The sequence below is a fragment of the Haematobia irritans genome, chromosome 4, assembly GCF_050003625.1.
Source record: "Haematobia irritans isolate KBUSLIRL chromosome 4, ASM5000362v1, whole genome shotgun sequence".
Taxonomy (NCBI): Eukaryota; Metazoa; Arthropoda; class Insecta; order Diptera; family Muscidae; genus Haematobia; species Haematobia irritans.
Window position 1 is genome coordinate 219,119,307 of NC_134400.1, and position 17,878 is coordinate 219,137,184.

Here is a 17,878-nt window from a genome sequence, read left to right on the forward strand (position 1 = left end):
CAGTTCAATAGCATCCATTGTTTGATGGTTCGCTAATGAATCATATTTTATTTTAACTATTTTGCTAATGGTTCCGTCGTGAATTATGCAAATGTTCCTTACTCATGAGTAATTGCAGCGATACACATCGGAGATCAAGGAATAGAATCTGTAAACTACGCTCCGCTGGCCTATGGACCGGAAAGGTGATGGTCACTATTTTCTAGGAATCTCAAGGTGTGATTCTCATCGACTACATGGGGAAGGACAAAAGGTCGAGGGACTCTACTATATCAAAATTAACCCTGAATTGGAAAAAAGATATATTTGAGGTTCACATCTCACGCCTTGGCATGGTCAAATTAATCGATATGGGTCCCTTCACTGTATTCTTAGAGACATTTTCATATACTTAAATCCTCTGTGACTTAACTACACCCTCAAAAAAAAAAAAAAAAAAAAAAATCGCTTCTGTTGCATATACCCCAAACAAAGCAATTCAAGCATATATATTTTCCGAATTGGTCCAAACAAAATATTGTTTGTATTTTTCAAACATATTATGTTTCACCTTAGGGCATATACTGGTAGTAAAAAAATTTGATGAAATTTTCTTGTGTGGATATATTTTTAAGGCGCCAATTGGTTATTTCCATTAATTTACTTGCAGCATACTCTCTAGGTCTCTCTTTTTAAACACATATATGTTTATAGGTTACTTCCAAATTAATATATATTTGTATCTAAGCACATTATATTTACAAACATTTTATATCCCAAACATAATATGTTCTAACATATTAACATATAGGTCCCAAACATGTTATGCTAGTTTATGAACATTACATGTTTGCACTTCAAAATATTGTGTTTGACTAAGTTTTATATAGAAAAAAAATTATAAAATTTTCTGTAGAAATAAAATTTTGACAAAATTTTCTATATAAATAAAATTTTGACACAATTTTCATAAGGGATAAAATTTTACAAATTTTTTAATATAAATCAAATGTTGACAATATTTTCCACAAAAATAAAAATGTTAACAAAATTTTCTATACAAATAAAATTTTGACTAAGTTTTATATAGAAAAAAAATTATAAAATTTTCTGTAGAAATAAAATTTGGTCAAAATTTTCTATAGAAATAAAATTTGGTCAAAATTTTCTATAGAAACAAAATTGTGACAAAATTTTCTATACAAATAAAATTTTGACACAATTTTCATTAGAGGTAAACTTTTTACAATTTTTTTTTATTAAATAAAATGTCGACAATATTTTCCACAAAAATAAAAATTTTACCAACATTTTCAGTAGAGTTAAAATTTTGACAATATCTTCCACAAAAATAAAAATTTTAATAAAAAGTTCTATACAAATAAAATATTGACAAAGTTTTTTATAGAAATACAATTTTGATAAAATTTTCTATAGAAATTAAACTTTGACAAAATTTTCTATACAAATAAAATTTTGACACGATTTTCATTTGACTTCCAAACATATAATTTTTACACCCAAACATATGAAAAACATTCTTTTTCGTCTGTGTATAAGTTTAAAAAAGTAAATTTTTAATATAAATTAATTAAAATATTTTTCTTGCAATTTAATATTAACTGATTTTTTTGGCATTTAAGTTCCTAACAGAATATCATACGTATCCATTGTATCTTTTAAAAGTTTGTGACCTAACGGAGCTTTATGAAGATGTTACTTAGTCCAGGCAAATTGAATTATAACACCGAACTCTTCTTACAAATTAAATTTAATGATAATTCTTTGATATAGCTCAACGATGATTTATATCTTATACATTTAGCCGAATATGGTGCTTAGAAAATTTTCAACATTTTTTTACGAAGACAATTTTTCATCGCACAGATACATCTGCTGATATTTTCAGTTAATTTTATGTCAAGACATAAACTCATAATTCAAAAAATTGTATACTGTAAATTTCTAATGTAAAACGCACACAGGTGCTGTTAATGAAATTAGTTTTTCTTTTTATAAAAAAAGAAATCTGAGGAAAAGCGGATAAAAATAATAAAAAAATATTTTTTCTCCAGTATTCGTATTTCCATTTTTGAGTTTGTCTTAAAAATTCTGCATTTATTGCATTATGTTTTTAGGTCTATTTTTTTTGCCATGGCAGGTATGCCCAAATATCTTGTCATGGTTTTTGTATCCGTCTTTCATTTCACTTTTACCCTGTAGTTCATTTAAGTTTTTGAAAGCTTAGATCCATTTGTGAGGTTTTGTTAACTTAAGTAGTTCGAAAAAAAAAACTCTATTTAAATCTTTTCACAAACTTGTAAACAAATTTGCAAGACCGTGTGGGTTTTGCATTTTCCTTCCTTAGAACCCAGCGCTCATGCCAGTTAAAGCACCACAAGTTTGTGTAGGCCCAACGTGAGGTCACCGAGAGTTGGAATGTTTATGAAAAAGGGATGATAGCTGTACTACTTTGAGGACGGTTGGTTAGCAGATTGTCTGCGTATTTTTATTTTATTCTTAGGGTTTTTACAATTTAAGACCAAATTTTTCGTCCTCAATTTGTGTAAATTTCCCTCAAACTTATGTGATTGTGTATATGAGGTGTTCCACAATAAATTTAGAGAGTGAATTACTTGTGTTCGATTGGCGACAAATATTTCTGAAAGCTATTAGTGGAGTTTATCCAAATTCCAAACGACAAATAGATGCACGGACTAACAAAACGTCAAGGTTAGATGGACACAGAAACTAATTAATTGACCAGTGACATAGAGGGCCATCTTGGTGCAATTGTTAGTCTTGCATACAAAGGCTTTTGGGTTCAATCGCATTTTCGAACGAACACAAAAAACATTTTCAGTGGTGGTTTGGACATTTTTGAGAGTTTCAAACCAAAGTTTCGCCGTTCGAACTTTGATATTAAAGGAAGTTCCCATACATATATTTGACCAAAATCATACTGGTAAATCTGCCACAGTAGAAATAACAGCTGAAATTTGTTTTATTGACAGCCCATTATATTTTGCTCAAATTGTGGTACAAGCCATATACCAAAATTTGAAGAAAATTTTACCAAAAAAGTACCAAACTCATAAAAACTTTTTTTCTTTTTTGAAATTTTTGATCTAATATTTGTGGATAGTATGAAAAAATTAGCTTTTTTTAGGAAGAAATGCCTTATTTTATTTTAGAAGTTTATTGCATTATTTGCAATATTATATAGTATGATTTCTCCTATTAGCGATAATTTTTTGGGTGTATAAATATCCCTTGAGTTTTAAATGTGTTGAATTTTAAATTTCATAACGATTATAGCTTGCATTAATAAGGGAAAGTTACTACTTCTACAAAAAGAGAGAACTATTCACCATTGACTTTTATAGTATGATCTACCACGAAGGTTAATATTTTTAAAGATATTGAATTTTTTAGAAATTTTGTCAAAATTTTACTTCCATAGAAAATTTTGTCAATATTTTACTTCCATAGAAAATTTTATCAAAATTGTACTTCTATAGAAAATTTTGTCAAAATTGTACTTCCATAGAAAATTTTGTTAAAATCTTACTTCCATAGAAAATTTTGTCAAAATTTTACTTCTATAGAAAATTTTCTTAATATCTTACTTCCATAGAAAATTTTGTCAAAATTTTACTTCTATAGAAAATTTTCTTAATATCTTACTTCCATAGAAAATTTTGTTAAAATCTTACTTCCATAGAAAATTTTGTCAAAATTTTACTTCTATAGAAAAGTTTGTCAAAATTTTACTTCCATAGAAAATTTTGTCAAAATTTTATTTCTATAGAAAATTTTATCAAAATTGTACTATAGAAAATTTTGTCAAAATTGTACTTCCATAGAAAATTTTGTCAAAATTTTACTTCCTTAGAAAATTTTGTCAAAATTTTACTTTCATAGAAAATTTTGTTAAAATTTTACTTCCATAGAAAATTTTGTCAAAATTTTACTTCCTTAGAAAATTTTGTCAAAATTTTGTTAAAATCTTACTTCCATAGAATATATTGTTAAAATTTTAATTCCATAGAAAATTTTGCCAAAATTTTACTTCCATAGAATATTTTTTGTTTAAATTTTACTTCCATAGAAAATTTTTCAATATTTTACTTCCATAGAAAATTTTGTCAAAATTGTACTTCCATAGAAAATTTTGTAAAAATTTTACTTTCATAGAAAATTTTGTCAATATTTTACTTCCATAGAAAATTTTGTTAAAATCTTACTTCCATAGAAAATTTTGTTAAAATTTTACTTTCATAGAAAATTTTGTTAAAATCTTACTTCCATAGAAAATTTTGTTCAAATTTTACTTTCATAGAAAATTTTGTCAAAATTTTACTACCATAGAAAATTTTGTTAAAATCTTACTTCCATAGAAAATTTTGTCAATATTTTACTTCCATAGAAAATTTTGTCAAAATCTTACTTCCATAGAAAATTTTACTTTCATAGAAAAGTTTGTCAATATTTTACTTCCATAGAAAATTTTGTTAAAATCTTACTTCCATAGAAAATTTTGTTAAAATTTTACTTTCATAGAAAATTTTGTCAAAATTTTACTTCCATAGAAAATTTTGTCAAAATTTTACTTCCATAGAAATTTTTTTAAAATTTTACTTTCATAGAAAATTTTGTTAAAATTTTACTTTCATAGACAATTTTGTCAATATTTTACTTCCATAGAAAATTTTGTTAAAATCTTACTTCCATAGAAAATTTTGTTAAAATCTTACTTTCATAGAAAATTTTGTCAATATTTTACTTCCATAGAAAATTTTGTTAAAATCTTACTTCCATAGAAAATTTTGTTAAAATCTTACTTCCATAGCAAATTTTGTCAATATTTTACTTCCATAGAAAATTTTGTCAAAATCTTACTTCCATAGAAAATTTTGTTAAAATTTTACTTTCATAGAAAAGTTTGTCAATATTTTACTTCCATAGAAAAGTTTGTCAATATTTTACTTCCATAGAAAATTTTGTTAAAATCTTACTTCCATAGAAAATTTTGTTAAAATTTTACTTTCATAGAAAATTTTGTCAAAATTTTACTTCCATAGAAAATTTTGTTAAAATTTTTCTTTCATAGAAAATTTTGTTAAAATCTTACTTCCATAGAAAATTTTGTTAAAATTTTACTTTCATAGAAAATTTTGTCAAAATTTTACTACCATAGAAAATTTTGTTAAAATCTTACTTCCATAGAAAATTTTGTCATTTTTTTACTTCCATAGAAAATTTTGTCAATATTTTACTTCCATAGAAAATTTTGTTAAAATCTTACTTCCATAGAAAATTTTGTCAATATTTTACTTCCATAGAAAATTTTGTTAAAATCTTACTTCCATAGAAAATTTTGTTAAAATTTTACTTTCATAGAAAATTTTACTACCATAGAAAATTTTGTCAAAATTTTACTTCCATAGAAAATTTTGTTAAAATTTTACTTTCATAGAAAATTTTGTCAATATTTTACTTCCATAGAAAATTTTGTTAAAATCTTACTTCCATAGAAAATTTTGTTAAAATTTTACTTTCATAGAAAATTTTGTCAGAATTTTACTACCATAGAAAATTTTGTTAAAATCTTACTTCCATAGAAAATTTTGTCAATATTTTACTTCCATAGAAAATTTTGTCAAAATCTTACTTCCATAGAAAATTTTGTTAAAATTTTACTTTCATAGAAAATTTTGTCAAAATTTTACTTCCATAGAAAATTTTGTCAAAATTTTACTTTCATAGAAAATTTTGTCAAAATTTTACTTCCATAGAAAATTTTGTCAAAATTTTACTTCCATAGAAAATTTTGTTAAAATTTTACTTTCATAGAAAATTTTGTCAATATTTTACTTCCATAGAAAATTTTGTTAAAATCTTACTTCCATAGAAAATTTTGTTAAAATTTTACTTTCATAGAAAATTTTGTCAAAATTTTACTACCATAGAAAATTTTGTTAAAATCTTACTTCCATAGAAAATTTTGTCAATATTTTACTTCCATAGAAAATTTTGTCAATATTTCACTTCCATAGAAAATTTTGTTAAAATTTTACTTCTATAGAAAATTTTGTCAAAATCATATTTCTATGTGAAGTACCTCTTAGTTGGAGAGGAAACTCTACCAAAACGTCAAGAATTCTACCAATCTACCAAATCTAACTGTGGCAACCGTGGTTCTAACCCACTGAAAGCATTTGCCTCTGAGTCCATTTAAAATGTTGGAGTTCAAGCGTAACTGGCTATTGTTGGCAAAGTGAAAAAAAATCAGCCTTGCACCAAAATATTTAAATGATTGCCAAGTAATTATGGATTCTGAAATTTGTTATTAATTTGTGTTCATTTGTATAAATAATTAATATTTTCACAAAAAAAAATTGAGTCTTTTTAATTGATAAAATTTCGTGTCACTATCTCATTTTTATACAAAGAAGAGGAAACATAATCAATATTCATTTAATTTAAATCGTAATTCAATTAAAAATATATATATTTATGTGTTATTAAGTAATATTAATAATTAATATTAATTATTTTATTTTTTTAATAGAAAAATATCAATGACATGAATTTATATCTTTAATGATTTAATTGTTTAATTGACCAGGGCATTGGTATTGTTAAAATTTCAATTAAAAATTATTGGAATTATTGTAATGAAGTTTGTAATTGAAGACAAGAAATTTTTTGTGAAATGTCCCATATTTGTGTGTAAATGATGTAAATATATTTGAAAATATTTTATATGTTGAAAGTTTATTTTCATCTCTTAAAGGCACACGTACAAATTTTTTATATGTTTTTAGTATTTTAGCCTACTTCTCATTCCAACAAAATTGCAGCGTTTGTTGTTTAAGTTGAAGTGGCATTTCTTAAAATACTGTGAGTTGAATCCTGGCCTATAGTTTGATTTTGTTTTATTTTTGTATACATTTACATGCATTTAAAAGGTCTTAGTGCGAAGGAATTGTAGCATACCTTCAGGGGCACTGAAAATATTTAAAAAACTTTTCGCCCACCTTATTTTACGATTATGATTTTTGTTTGTTGTTTGATTGTAGTAAACGGAAAAAGAGAATGCAGGATACGCAGGCTTTTTTTTCGTGCAAAGGAAAGAATCGAGGTAACATTTTTAAAGTTTAAAATATCAGCACGAAACAGTGGCCATTTTAAGGGGGAAATTACAAAATTTATAAGATTCAAAGCTATGTACGACCTTACCACAACGGGACTTCTAGTGTAGCGTGTCATAGAGTTTTCGAATACATCCTTTTAATTTTTTCTTATATAAATTTGACTCGAATTATTTATGTAGATGTAGCCTCTTAGTGAATAACCTAAATTTGGAATCTCTTTACAAAACATCATCTCTAAATATTTGCTCTAAAGTCAGTCTAATTACACTAGCCAACAGTCGTTTTGTGATTTGTTTCTAGCATATTTTTTCTTATTGATTTTGACCTACTAAACACGAAAATGAGTTTTAAAAAATTTTCTGTCGATTGGTTTTCGAGATACAATTTTTTTAATTTTTTTTAATTTTTGGAGGTACACCTACAATTTTGAGCATATCTTTCGTTTTCTTTGACCTTTTTGATCCTAATACTACTCAAATTAAAGAAAATTGAGCCGTCTACAACTCATTCTCAGAAAATTTTCAACTCGGGTAAGAAGTTTGGATGTTGGCGGCTTAAAAAGGTTAAAAAACGGCGTTTTTTTAGTAAAAATGTGGCAGAAAAAACCATATAAAAATTCACATAAAATCAATAAGAAAAAATATGCTAGAAACAAATCACAGAGAAAATTTTGTTATTTGTTACCTAGTGTTATTATCAACTTTGCCCTTTGCAAAAATATTAGCTTTGAACATTTAGACTTAAAATTGATATTCATTTGTTTTTTTTTTTCTTCCTAATTCTTATAAAAATTCTTTAGTTATTTTTTCCGTTTTAATGCACACACTTACAAATGTATGTGTGTTCTAAAATAGAATTTTTCTCCAGCATTCACGCTGGTGAATGAAAGCAACACATTAGCATTTTTTTGCCAAAAAATGTCAAGAACATTTTGCGCATGCAATTAGTTTTCAGTGCCATTTACTGGCTACATTTCCAACGTAAGTTGTTCCTAGCTCAGTATATGGAAAGGGTTGGTTGGTGGTCAATAGAATAATTTAGTTTACGTTCTTAGCGAGATCTTTGTAAAATTTAATATTATATTGTATATAGATGGTGAAGAAAATGTGGAAATGAATTTCGCGAGCTGTCTCCATCAGAATTTTTACTAACTCGTTGTAGGTATTATGAACTTTATTAAAAGTTCAAACTTTGTAATAATTTACAAACTAATTTTTGTTTTGTTATTGCGAGGCATTTCCAAAGAAAATTACCATAGATGCATTTGATAGTACAGTCGAGTGGGGTTACAATTACTCCTTAATGTGTTGGCGTTATTATTCGTTGTTATTCTGTTGTTCTCCTTCGCATATTTGTTAATATCATGCAATTTGTTTTTGTTATTTCAAATGACTCTGCCAAGGGAAATTGTTATTGTAAGCTGATGCAACGTCATTTATTTCGTCACTCGTATCGTATCGTTATCCTTACCTAAATACCCATACACGTGTATAGGCATGTCAACAAACATCAGTGCAATTTTACCTAGTTTTGTTGTTAAAAGCTATCCGTTTTTTTTTGTTTCCTTTTTTCTTTCTTTGAAAATGTCTTTGTCAACATCTAGAGAACAATGTAATGCATTTTTACTGGAATATTTCATATGTTCTTTTTTTCTAGTTCATTGTATTGGAAAAAAAAATTTATAGCTGCTTTTATAAAGCAAAGAGAAGTGTACATGTGTGAGTGCTACAAAAATAGGTAAAGGAGCTAAATGTGAAAATTTTGCAGTATTTTTTTTTTAAGCAGTTGGGGGGATGCTTTTATAATGCAAACAATGGTAGGTAAAACTTCTATTTGATTATTTGTTGGCTAGTAACAACGTCACTTATCGGCGAGTACTTTTTATATGTTTCATTCGCTCGTTATCAACTGAAACACATGCGCCTTAAGAGATGTAAGAGATTTTATGGATTCTCTCAGTTAGTTAGTTTTGTTTTGGGGTTCTCTTAGTTTCCTATAAAATTTTATAAAATTCTTTATGAAACCGGAAATTTTTGCTCTCATTTGTTTTATGAACTCTTTCGCTTTTCCAATTTGTTTTTCAATTTCTCTTTCACGATTCCCTCGGTTTTTCTTTTTAATGCCCATTTGTTTATTTCAAAGCTCTTTTTTGTTTGTTTGGTTTAGTGTCAGTATCCTGCTGCGGAAATGATGTGTTCGATTTCAACTGTGGCTTAATTTTCCATAATATTTCCTGTTTCTTATTCGTCTTCTGTTTTATGGTTGGCCTTAACCCTTTGGGGGTTTTTTCGATTTTAAAATATATATATTTTTTTTATATTCTAAGTAAATAACGTAACAACGAAAATTTTTAAAATTGTAAACAAAAAAGAAGTATCGAAAGGGTTACACAGAAAAAAAATAAGTGAACAATTGTATAGCAAGAATAAACTACGTGCTACGAAAATTGAACTAAATTATATTCCACTTTTTGAGATTTCCACAAAGCGTTGTTAATGTTTACCCTGGTGTAGTTTTTAACTACAACTCACTCATAGAAGGAAACATGAACTAGAAGTAGAGAAAAAATCGTTGGCGCCAAATCATGGCCATTTTAACCATACTGTAGTTTATTCTTACTATTTTTGGGAATCATACGAAAACTTTCGTTTGCTGTATGTGCACAAAAAAAATATCACCAAAATATTTCCAATTAAAAAGTTGATTGAAGTTGATTTTTTTTTTTCAATTAATAAATTGATTGATACAATTAACTTTTTAATCAAGATAGAGGCATTAAATTAATTAAGTCAATGATTGAAAATTTTTATATCCTGCGCCACACTGCACTCAAAAAAAAAGTGAACTCTCTATTTCACTAAAGCCAATTTAACTTTATTTTAGTTCATGGAATTATTATGTTTGGAGAAAGTTTTCTTTACTTTAATATTTTTTTGTGTACGTTAGTTAAATTAACTAAACCCGAGGAAAAAAATATACTCAACTGAAGCATAAAGATTAACTAAATTCGTGTCTTCCACAAAATAGTTCAGAATTTCTTTAAATTTGTAAATTTTACCAAAAATGCATCCATCATGAACTTCGTATGTCACTAAAGACATTCTTGCAATTTTGAACTCCAAGTTTTTCCTTCAAACTACAAAATTTTCTTTAACAAGTGAAAAAACTTAGTTATGTCTAACAATTTTTCTTGAATTTTTCGGAAAATATTTACTTATTTTTATGACATCGGCGTGATGTCAATGTTTGTAATACTGTTTAGTTAAAATTTTCTACAAATATTGAAAATTTTCTAAAATTAACCGAAAGTTTTCTTTCTGGTGGGTTCACTGTTTTTTCAGTGTGTGGAACAGGGTATTATAAGTTAGTGCATATGTTTGTAACACCCAGAAGGAGACGAGATAGACACATTGTGTCTTTGGCAATAATGCTCAGGGTGGGTCCCTGAGTCGATATAACCATGTCCGTCCGTCTGTCTGTGAACACATTTTTGTGATCAAAGTCTACGTCGCAATTTAAGTCCAATTGCCTTCAAATCTGGCACATGTTCCTAATTTGGGTCAGAATAGAACCCTATTGATTTTGAAAGAAATCGGTTCAGATTTGGATATAGCTCCCATATATACCATTTATACCGATTTGCTTGAAATTTTGTACAAACATAACACTTAGTCGTATAGTCAAGTGTGCAAAATTTTATTGAAATCGGTTCAGATTTAGATATAGCTCTCATATATATATTTCGCCCGGTATGGACTTATATGGCGCCAGAAGCCAGATTTTTGGCCGAATTCGGTTGAAATTTTGCACTAGGAGTACAATTAGTAGTATAGTCAAGTGTGCAAAATTTGATTGAAATCGGTTCAGATTTAGATATAGCTCCCATATATATCTTTCGACCGATATGGACTAATATGGTCCTAAAAGCCAGAGTTTTGGCCCAAATTTTCCACAGGGAGTAGAATTAGCATTGTAGCTATGCGTGCCAAATTTGGTTGAAATCGGTTCAGATTTAGATATAGCTCCCATATATATCGTTCGCCCGATTTACACTCATATGGCCACAGTGGCCAAGCTTTTACTCCGATTTAATTGAAATTTACCACAGGGAGTAGAATTAGCATTGTAGCTACACACAAAAAAATTTTTTTCTGATTCAATCACGAAATTAATTGATCCAATTAATGTTTTAATTGAAATGTCTTCAATCACAGAAATGATAGTATCAATTAAAAAATTAATTGACAGTCAATTAAAAAATTAATTGAATGACAATTGAACATATGGCCACAGTGGCCAATCTTTTACTCCGATTTAATTGAAATTTTCCACAGGGAGTAGAATTAGCATTGTAGCTACACACAAAAAAAAATTTTCTGATTCAATCACGAAATTAATTGATCCAATTAATTTTTTAATTGAAATGTCTTCAATCACAGAAATGATAGTATCAATTAAAAAATTAATTGACAGTCAATTAAAAAATTAATTGATCCAATTAAATATTTAATTGATACTATTAATTTGTGTGATTGATTTTTATTTCAATCAAAAAATTTTTTGAATCAATTAAATTTTTAATTGAATATTTTTTTAAAACTCAATTAAGATTTTTTTTGGAAAAATTTTCGTGAAAACTTCTTTCTGTGTATGCGTGCCAAATTTGGTTGAAATCGGTTCAGATTTAGATATAGCTCCCATATATAGCTTTCACCCGATTTACACTCATAGGACCACAGAGGTCAATTTTTTGCTCCGAATTAGTTGAAATTTTGCACAGGGAGTAGAATTAGCATTGTAGCTATACGTGCCAAATTTGGTTGAAATCGGTTGAGATTTAGATATAGCTCCCATATATATGTTTTTCTGATTTCGACAAAAATGGTCAAAATACCTACATTTTCCTTGTAAAATCGCCACTGCTTATTCGAAAGTTGTAAAAACGACTCTAATTTTCCTAAACTTCTAATACATATATATCGAGCGATAAATCATAAATAAACTTTTGCGAACTTTCCTTAAAATTGCTTCAGATTTAAATGTTTCCCATATTTTTTTACTAACATTGTGTTCCACCCTAGTGCATTAGCCGACTTAAATTTTGAGTCTATAGATTTTGTAGAAGTCTATCAATTTCTGTCCAGATCGAGTGATATTTAAATGTATGTATTTGGGACAAACCCCAACATATTTGACGGATGTGATATGGTATCGAAAATTTAGATCTACAAAGTGGTGCACGGTATAATATAGTCGGCCCCGCCCGACTTTAGACTTTCCTTACTTGTTTTTTTTTTTCTTAATTTTTAACTAAAAATGTATATCAAACAATCAATTTTTTAATCAAACTAAAATACTAACCCCCATTTTTATGAAGCTCCGTTAGAGCTTCGTTAGCTAACGAACTTATAAACCGCACTATGGACATATCTGTCATCTTGCCTATATAACAGGTTGGCTGGTAAGTCCCCGGTCTAACAAAGAAAAACACGATTATAACGACCTTCCAATTTTTTGATACCATTTTGGTAGTACTCCTTCGGTTTTGTCTCAAAATAAGCCTAAGTTTCGGCGATCAACTCTTCATTGCAGCCAAATTTTTTCTCTGCGAGCATCCTTTTGAGGTCTGAGAACAAGAAAAAGTCGCTGGGGGCCAGATCTGGAGAATACGGTGGATGGGGAAGCAATTCGAAGCCCAATTCATGAAGTTTTGCCATCGTTCTCAATGACTTGTGGCACGGTGCGTTGTCATGGTGGAACAACACTTTTTTCTTCTTCATATGGAGCCGTTTTGCCGCGATCAAATACGCCATATAATAGTCAAACGCTCCAATAACGCCATATAATAGTCACTGTTGATGGATTTTCCCTTCTCAAGATAATCAATAAAAATTATTCCATGCGCATCCCAAAAAACAGAGGCCATTACTTTGCTAGCGAACTTTTGAGTCTTTCCACGCATCGGAGACGGTTCACCGATCGCTGTCCACTCAGCCGACTGTCGATTGTATTCAGGAGTGTACACGGATGAAAAAGACTGTTTTTCATATGTTTGGCTATAAACATTATATGTTTGGAACACAAATTTTTAAACACAATATTTTTGAGTGCAAGCATATAATGTTCATAAACTAGCATAACATGTTTGGGACATATATGTTAATATGTTAGAACATATTATGTTTGGGACATAAAATGTTTGTAAATATAATATGCTTGGATGCAAATATATATTAATTTAGAAATAGCCTATAAACATATATGTGTTTAGTAGCTTGGAGCGCTATTTAACAGGGAGCGATATTGAATTAAGTTGGTGGTTGTTGCTTGTTATTACAAAATTAACATTTTATTTTTCCTTGGGCAATTGATCAGCTACTTCTTTGATCCTTACAAACTGTGTGGTCCGCTGTTCGAATCCCCGTCCGGCAAAAGGTAAAATTAAATTAAAAAAATCATAAAATTGAATAATTTCTTCTACAATGTTTGTATTACAGAAAAAGGTGCTAAGAACTAAAAAATCTCGTGGAAGTGAGAAAGATGTCGGGGAATATACAATTGGGCAGAAACAAAATTTTGAGCATTCGGGTCGAAAACCTATGTTGTTAGCACCTATATTACCTGTTTATTTTCATAATTCATTATGATTGTAAATATATAAATAAATAAATAAAATTTTGAGCACAATATTGTTTGGGAGAATTTTTTTAAGCATATAATATTTTTGGGTGCAAAATGCTTCCACACATATTATATGTTCACATAGTAACATATTGTTTTTTAGAAGACAACATTATTGAATTTGGATGCAAAAATACAAAATGTTTGGAACTTAGACTACCCAAACATATATTGTTTAGACCAATATGCTTTCAAACATATTATATATTGGAAGAGATCAAACATATAAATGTTTGGGCAATATCCAAAAATGTATATGCTTGAAGCAAAATATGTTTGGGAGTATATGTTACAGAAGCGATTTTTTGTGAGGGTGTAGTGATGGAGCCATGTTTCATCCATTGTCACATATCAACGGAAAAACTCGGGTGTATTACGAGTTTTTGGTCAAATATGAGCTCGCGCGCGCACCCATTTTGCACAGAGCTTCCGCATATCCAAATACTGATGAATGATATGACCAACACGTTCCTTTGATATCTTTAAGGCCTCTGCTATGTCGATCAACTTCATTTTACGGTCATTCAAAATCATTTTGGATTTTTTTGATGTTTTCGTCGGTAACCACCTCTTTCGGGCGTCCACTGCGTTCACCGTCCTCCGTGCTCATTTCACCACGCTTGAATTTTGCAGACCAATCAATTATTGTTGATTTCCCTGGGGCAGAGTCCGGAAACTCATTATCAAGCCAAGTTTTTGCTTCCACCGTATTTTTATTTTATTTTATCAAAACACGAAATTCTGTTTTTTTTTTAATTTTTTTCACAATAACAAAAGTTGCTTCACAAAAAACGCTCTATCTCGCAAACTAATTGACTTACAGACGTCAAATTTTGACACGAATCATTTGAAGGTTGGTACTATATAAAAAAAATATGCATTTAATACTAGCGGCGCCATCTATGTGTCAGACCGGGGACTTATCAGCCAACCTGTTATTCCATATGTTAGTTAGGAGCTTAACTACTAACAAAGTTAACCGGAGAGAAGATATGTGCAATTGACTTTCTGTTAACTGGCAACTAAAGCCTATCGGTGCTACATGAAAATTACCGTTAGTCATTTAAGAAAGTAATTGAAAATAGTTACGTTTTTACTGGAAAAAATTAATTGAGTTTTGCAATCAACATCAATTAAAATTTTTGTGATTGAAGAAATTTCAATTAACAAATTAAATGGATAAATTAATTTCGGGATTGAATCATGAAAAAACGTTTTCTGTGTGTACGGTCATTGAACTTTATACTCACGTTTAGTTCATAAAATATTTGAGACATATTGAAAAAAAGAAACATTGGGAACATTGGGCTGGGGAAAATTTCGAAAACAATAAGTTAAATGTGGCGTTCGTTTAACTACAAACAACTACACACAAAAAAAGTTTTTTTTGATTCAATCACGAAATTAATTGATCCAATTAATTTTTTAATTGAAATGTCTTCAATCACAGAAATGATAGTATTAATTAAAAAATTAATTGAGAGTCAATTAAAAAATTAATTGATCCAATTAAATATTTAATTGATACTATTAATTTGTGTGATTGATTTTTATTTCAATTAAATTTTTGTTAAATCAATTAAATTTTTAATTGAATATTTTTTAAAGCTCAATTAAGATTTTAACTGGAAAAATTTCCGTGAAATTTTTATCTGTGTAGTTAAACAGAAATATTATCGAAAATTAAACCCATTTTATGAGTACTCAAAAATAATTTCTTAACATTTTGTTTGCAAAAATGTTTTGAAGATAATCAAGAAAAACATAAAACTATTAAGAAAATTGTATTTTGCTTTAAAACAATATTAAAAAAATTACTTTGTTGTAAAGAAACCACAAAAAATATGTATGTGTGGTAAATTTTACCCTCTCTGTTATTGTTTTTTATTTAAATTACAGTGTGCTATTAATCCTTGTTTTATTTAACCACAAGTCTGATATCATAAATTTAAACATATGTACTAACTTATAATACCATGTTCCACAGTGTGGCGCAGGGTATAAAAATGTGTTATCCAACTCATATTAAAAGCAAATAATTAAAAAAAAAAAAAAAAACTTTTTCTGCCAAAATTCTTCCAAATTCTTCCAAAAGGTAAAATTTACCACCACCTCAATATATATGTCACCTCAGTAGTTAACCCTCTAATGCCCCAATTTTTTTTCCAGCGGATTAATTATTCAATGTTAACAACACAAAAGCAAGAAAACAAAAAAAAAATTATACGGTAAAATTCAGTATATGCTGCAAAACCTCTTGAACGGTTTCAATTAAGTTTTCTTTTTATTTTACCCACTTTTGTTGTCTAAAGTTGTGTTTTACTAAAATCTACCTTATGAAATGAAGCCCGCCTAAAGGCGGGATTGGGCATTAGAGGGTTAACGAAGCCCGACTAAAGGCGGGATTGGACATTAGAGGGTTAAAGGTTAAAATGGGGAGTGTCATTTGTGCTAATATAGCCTAACATATATTTATGTTTCTTTCTTTACAATCTCCCTGTTAGTTAGGATATTTGTCATAGACATAAGTCCATCGTTTCATTCCTACCACCACCGAAGTACGTTGTCCTTATAGACCCTCTTAGGTATGGTTGCAGTAAGAGTATCACAATCTCATGGTATGCACATGGGTTATGTAGGTGTGAAGTGGTTAGGTGTTGCTATGACATTTTTTCTATTCAGATGCCAACTGTGCATTAAGTGTGAAATGAAAATGCAGTTGGGTGTGTGAGTGCGAGAGGGAGAGCAGTTATCTCACCCATTTTAGGTATTCCCGTACATGTGTGGGTAAAACACTGTTGCATTTTTTTCTATTGCTAACGGTCGTTTTATTTAATAAGATGTGTTTTCTGTTTCTGTTTTTTTTTCTCATTTATTTTACATGGAATTCATGGTAATTTATGTGCATTATTGTTTTGTTTTGAATTTATTTATTCGGTCAGTCATCTTTGCCTTGTATTGTCATACACAGAAAAAAAGTCTGTTGTTAAACTGATGCTAAATTTAACCTATTTTTAGGAGCAAAAAATATTTTGTTTTAGTTTATTTTGAAGCTTTTTTAAGAAATTTGACATAGCTATTATACGAAACATGTCTCAAAAATGTATGAACTAAACGTGAGTATAAATTTCAGTTATCGTACAAATAAGTTCAATTCTAACTAAAGCAGGAGATACTTTTGATACACTTCTCACAAATAGTAAGAATGAACTACAGCGTGATAATGATCTGGTCCTGGATGAATGATTTTTTTCTTTTCTTTTCTTTTAGTTTTTTTTTTTTGCTTTAATGAGAATGACGAATTTCGTAAATGGTACTTGAAAACAAGGCATTATGTGTTTCTCAAAAAATTTAATTCTGCTTATACATTAGCAATCATTTAGTTTAAGTTCAATCATCTGTGATCGTAGCCATAAGAAAAAAGCTCTGTGATATTTTAATTTAGTTTTTATTTATTTATTTTTGAAATTATGTTAAATTTGTGTTTAATATTATGGTGTTCATGTGCCGTCACTTTTTACCTTTTAACAATGATATCGAAAATATGAAAAAAGACTAAATGTAAGTATAGAGATTGACTTATGGTACTCCACATAAATGTAAATTGGCCCCCTTTTTGTTATTTCTATCGTTGCCAGATTTCAATAAAATTCATTCCAGAAGAAGTTGGAAATTACCAACGAAACGTCGGATAAAAATATGAAGTAAAGTATTTTTATTTGCATATTTAGAGTTATAGAATTAATCTAAAAGAATCCAAAAATAATAAACAATCAAGGTCGTATAAAAACCAACAATTTAATTCACAATTTGGTTCCATATCCACACGAGGCCGTTCATTTTCCCATAAAACAGTTCATTTTTGTTCTCTGTGTAAGTATTCATTATTTGACATTGTGTTTTGTAACTCATTAGTGGTGGATTGTTGTCATATATGTTAGCTTTTCCCAATTATTCTTTTCTCTAATAACTTTGATAGGGATAAAAGTACACCGAAAAAAAAGTTTACTATTGTTTACGAAAAATGAACTAACCCATAGTAAGAATGACCATGATTT

General features: G+C 28.5%; 1 protein-coding gene across 6 annotated transcripts in view; it reads left to right on the top strand.

Annotated features, from left to right (window-relative positions):
* LOC142236606 (uncharacterized) overlaps window positions 1–17,878 on the top strand; it is a 747,498-nt gene that overhangs the window by 362,358 nt on the left and 367,262 nt on the right. The window lies entirely within an intron of this gene.